Here is a 6000-nt window from a genome sequence, read left to right as displayed (position 1 = left end):
TTTTTGCTTTTTTTTTTCACTGTTAAAAAATCAATTATTTCTAGATATTCTTAAACTAAGACGTCAACTTCCTCTAATTTATTTCTCATTAAAGAATGTATTATTGTCGCTATTTTGTCTAGAGTTCTGTATTAATTACTATATGTATATTTTTTCTTATTATCGGTTATTATATAATGTTTGTAAAACTTAATTATATTAAGACCATCGGTTTTTTGTAAATAAAAAGCTAACGAAGTTATAAAATTTGATTGTAGCTATTTTATTTGTAATTGTCATAACAAATCGTAATTATTCATACTGTGATCTTTAATGAATTTGTTATATCTCGATGATTTTATTGTTTTGGTATTAGCAAAGCATGATTATTTCTAAAAACAATTAATTTTATTCAGTTTAAATTTTGAAAATAATGGGTAATCATCTGGTTATGTTATAGTTCTTCTTTAATTCAGAGGCATTTGTTGTGCGTGCGTATTTTTGTTACCTAATTGTATTTGTTGCTTAATTAAACAAATTGTTAGAATTGTTATTGACAGTTGAAGAAACGCAAGAGAATCTTCTTTAAAAATGATAAAGCAGACTTTTTTTTTATTTCTAACTAATGCTGATTTCGAACACACTTGAATGCATTATAATTAAAAAGAGATAATTTTATTGTTGTAGTTAATTTTTATTTATTTATTAATCTATTAAAAAAAATTGCGTTGCAATATTTTTGGAAAATTTTATAAACGTTGTTGAACAGCCGATCCAATTGTTTGAGTTTGCGACTGCTGATGTCCAACTTCGTAGCCTTGTAATTTTGAACCTGATTCAGAAGACAAGAGAACGCCTGTATCGAGCATTTTGGAGAAATTTGCTTTCGCAGAACACTTTTTTGATTGAACTAATCCGCATTTGCGTTACATGGAGAGGAGGATCACGAAAGCCTCCCGCGGTTAGTCTGACGGCAAGGGTAACCAATGATCCGTCAAAGAGGATATTTTACGTCAGCACCGTGGTAGGTGCAAGCCGGATACGGAAATCGTGTCGAGCAGTCATCGCTGGGAATCGAACCCGGCTCACCTCGTTGGAAGGTGAATGCTCTATCCCCTGAGCCACCGCGGCTCTTTTTGCAATATTGCCAAAAGGCTTAAATACTTCAAACAACGCTTTTATTTCGCATCGCATAAAAAAAGAGATTATAAATATTTTAGGAAGGGCGCCAGTGCGAGATTTGCCATAGGCGCTTCCTTCCATAGATACGCCTCTGCTCTAAAGATATTTGAACCGGTTCCAGCTGCTTTTGCAATGACGTGTGTGCGTACGCTTCATTCCGTTGCTTTTAGACGCATTATTAATATGAGCAATAGGAGCTATAAAAAATTATATGATCTGCTTTTCCTTATTATTTATCAATTAATCCTACGCAATAGGGATAAAATGTGCTTTTAGAGAGATTTTAGCTATTTATGATCAATTATTTTTAATAATATAACTTTAAAATTATTCATTTTTCATTTCAACGGTCTTTTTTACCTATTATATACTTTAACTGACTTGTTTAGTTATTTCATGAAATACCTAGCTATTCTATGAAATAACTGAATCACTGAACACTTTAGAGATAAAAAATAAATTGAAACTGGTGGGTTGCGCCAGCTGCTCGCTAACGCTCGCCAACCCCCGAAAATTGCTACGCAATCTTATATGCAAACCAAGCTCGCTTCGCTCGATACTAGCTTCGGTACATTGCAAATGCACAAAATTCTAAGAATTCAAAACAATCATTCAAATCCATATAGCAACTTATTTTTAAAATTCAAATAAATGACATGTAATTCGTTAAACCTATTAGAAATGTGCTATAGTATAAAATCTTAAAGCATAACAGCACGACTTGGACTCATTTTTCAATGAATAACTAATAACAATACTAAAACAAATAAATTCGTGATATAAATCAAAAATCGTCAAATAAATTCGTAATATATAAATTCGTGAAAAAAAGCGCTTTCGACAAAATACTAAAATAGAGATCTATCGACACAGACTACTCACTTCTGCCTAGCTTAATAGTATGAGACTGCCGCAGCTGATAGGTATTTCAGTTTCCGTTTTTAAAGGAGCTATATGTTGAGCCACCTCGGCTAGATTTGGCATGTGACATTTTTAGCTGCAATCATTGGTCGATTTTCTAGCGTTGCCATTCGGGGAGTTGTAATGAGGCTTTTTATTGTCGCCGTGTAAGAGAAATATATATATAGATAGTTTTCACCAAGAAAAGTTAAGTTGGCTATTAATTGATTTAATTTATTGTCAAGGCTCTTTGGATTCAAATGTGTTGGCAGAAAGAAAAAATTGTGGAAAATAATAACAATTTTAATAAGAGCAAAACATTTAGCAACTAAGTGGCAGTTTTTTAATTCTATGCTAATGTGTTAGGCATATCCCTAAAATAGATTTTATTTTACACTCAATTCAAGGTTTCGGTATAAAAAGATTACGATTATATTAATGATTTGTTTTTCATTGAAAAGAAAATTAAATTGGATACTAATTTAGGTTTTTGATGTTAGGAAATAGGTAATGCATATTTCAACATGACATGAACATAGATAATAAAACAATATATCATATTTAAGAAACCAAATCAGTTTACAAAAACTTTTATTTAGAGTTCATTTATCTTTTTAGTTAAAAATAAATATTGTGTTAATAAATAACGAGATTTATTTTTACTTAAATGCAAGTTATTTAAAAAATGTAGTGGTTAAAGTCTTCTATATTAATATTTCATTTATTTACAAGGGGGTTACTATTTCCACTCCATTCATTCACTAATACTGTCTTTTATTCCTTTCTTCTCTCATTTATGATGAAAGGCCATCATAGTCATGGTTGTAAGAGAATGCAGGTTGCAGCTTTTGTAAATAAAGTTTTAAGCATTTAAACTCCAGTTTTTAAACATTTTAACTCTTGCAAGCACGGCATGTAGAAACCCAAAATTTGAATATTAGTTTTCAAAACTAAGTATTTTAACTTTTTTTTAAGTAACACGAAATGTTATCAAAAAGAAAATATACAGTTTGCTTAACTTGAAACTAAATGACTTTTTAAAACGTACCTTAATAAACAATTTTTTTCTTATGATAAGAACTGTTCATTTCGATCACTTGAGATAAGTGATGAAGCAAAAAAAAAAAAAAAAAAAAAAAAAAACTTTATATTTTCAGCTTCCAAACTTGTGTTTTATTATCTTCCCACTAATATATCTTTGAGACAGAGTTGTTTTTCATTAATTAAATCACGAAAACAGTGCATCGGCCAATGGCTTTATCGTCTAAATGTCCTTGCAAAGGTTCGAAACCCGACAGGCAACATTCTTCCAACCTCCATAGATCGCCCACCATCACATAAAACCTTTCACATCTTAAAAACAGATCAAAAAGCTTTTATCTCCCATTTTACACATAGTTTAACTTGATTTACTTTCATTATTATTTTTGAAGGACTATGTTACAAATTTTCTAAATTCAATAATTTTCTAAATTTAGATGCTTTTTAACAGAAAACCAATCTATTTAGCGAAAGAATAATATTTTAAAATTAACGAATAGGATTCAAATTTAAATTTTTTTCTTTCGCTTTTGTTTACTTATAATAATGCAAATAAAAACTTTTCAAAAATAAAGTAAATTTAGGTTTTGAATTAATTATTTTTATATTTTAATATAGTTTTATTTCTAAACTTTTTATTCATATGAGATCAATGTATTACAACTACACCAGCGTAGGTCTTCATAGTTTTGGTTGTAATAGGATCTGTTATGTAAGAATAGTTTTTAAACAAGAATACTGTACAGAGAAAAAAAAGTATGATCGAAACTTTTTGAAGATGGTAAAATTTACCATGTTTCTAGCTCAATGGGTACACCCAAAAGTTCGGTAATTTTTGCCGATGAGCTTTGGTAATGATTTTTGTAAAATTAACAAGAAAATATGGTTTTTATACTATGTGATAAAATTTGGTTAATGAGGTAAAATTTAATAATTTTATTATAATATATTAGAGCATGACATAAAACTATCCATTCGGTTAATTTTTTTTTCATAATTGTATTTTTTGATAAATGTGTGGTAACAAAAACTATAATTCTGAAAATCAGAATTTCCAGTTAACTGTTACTTTGTGAACAGAAATATTACCAAATAAATTGATTAAATATTTTGGGTTTATTAACCAATTTTTTTACACTAAAACAGTTACTACTATACAGTGAGGTAATTTCAACAAATTATCTTTCTTTCTCCATATGGTTTACTGCATTTAGTTAAGTTTGCTCTAAATAAGGAAGCTCTTTTAGTGATAGTGATAACTAGGCTTAATTAGGATTTTATTTTTATTCACATCTCTGAATCACTCTAATTATATAAATATTACTGTAAAAATTATTGTATAATATTTTACGGTAAAAATGGATTTTACGATGATGCACTAAAATTCCAGTTATTAATAGCGGAATTTGATTCCGAATTTCTTACATTGTATGTACTTTAAGTCAAGTCATTTTTTTAATAAATTTTACCGGAACTTACCCAAAAAGCAACTACATAAAGGGCTTGAGCATTACTTAAATTTTTTTCCAAAAGCGATATTTCCCATTAAACTATTGCGTAGTAATTTAGAGGTACTTTCAGTTAAGGTTCTTTTAGTTACAGGTACTTTTTTTCCAAAAATTCACTTTAACAGCAGATTTAACATACACATTTTATTTCCTACATAAAAAAATGAGGTGAGTTATACCACGTTGAGAAAAAAAATTAAGGTCAAAACTACTAGAATATGGTAAAATTTACAGCGCTTTTAGCTCTATGGGAACATCAAAACGTACGTCGTTTTGGCAACGACATATGGTAAAATTAACAATAAAATATGATTTTAGTATCAAGCTGCTTGGTAGTAAATGTGGTAAAATTTGGTAGCTTTAAGATGATACCTTAGAGCAAGGCAAGTAAATCATTTATTCGGTTCAATTGTATTTACTTTTCAGTTTTGCATTTTTACTAAATTTTGGGAAATAAGAATTTTAATATTAAAAAACGGAATTTCCTGCTAACCGAATTACGAAGAAAAGATGATGGTTTAAGAAGCGTGTATGGTTTAAGCCATACAAATGTATGGTTTAAGTAGTGTGTATTTTGATTTTATTATCAGAATTGTAGTTCCCTTTCTTTCTTTTTTTCTCCCATTCTTTTTTCATTATTTTTTTTTTTTCATTTTCAATTTCATTTCTGTACAAGTACAGTAATTTTATCAGAATTGTTTTCCGTGAATAAACATGCTTATTAAAAGTTTGAAAATATAGATTGGTGTTTGATCACTCATTGATTTTTTTTCATTAAAAAAATCTCTCATATATTCATTAAAAACAGTTGCGATTATTGAGGTAAAGAATTCTTTCATTTGACTTTAGAAGTAACAAACTCTCGATTGGTGTGCGTGTATATTGCAATTTATTTCTTCAATTATTGGTTAGATGGCCTTTCCCCAATCAAAGCACGATGGGGGTTTTAATTTGTGGAATAACCACCCAAAGGAGATGCAATAAAAGCTGAAATATCGGTAGCTTAACTAGAATTGCTCCCCATTATTGTTCTCATAAATAAAAAAAGTATCCTTTTCGTCTCATTAATGAAAATCAATTATTCTCATTAGTGATATTATTTCGAGCCTCTGTCTACTTCAAGAATTGCTTTTTTATACAAATAGGCTAATATTATTGTAATGAGAATGTTTCTTAATCGATAAGAATTTTGAAATAGCTTTTAGAAATGTTTCTCATGATATTGGTGTATTGATTCTTTGGATTTGTAGTCGAAGGGGAAAGAAAAGTATTCATTATTTTAATAGTTTTTATGCTTATGCACAATGGGTGTCCACAAAATAACAGAAAATTTGAAATATCAAAAAAAAAAAAAAAAAATTGCGATTTCTTAAACGTTTTTACGTTGTGA

The sequence above is a fragment of the Parasteatoda tepidariorum genome, chromosome 4, assembly GCF_043381705.1.
Source record: "Parasteatoda tepidariorum isolate YZ-2023 chromosome 4, CAS_Ptep_4.0, whole genome shotgun sequence".
In the NCBI taxonomy this organism is placed as follows: Eukaryota; Metazoa; Arthropoda; class Arachnida; order Araneae; family Theridiidae; genus Parasteatoda; species Parasteatoda tepidariorum.
This window is presented reverse-complemented; position numbering follows the sequence as displayed.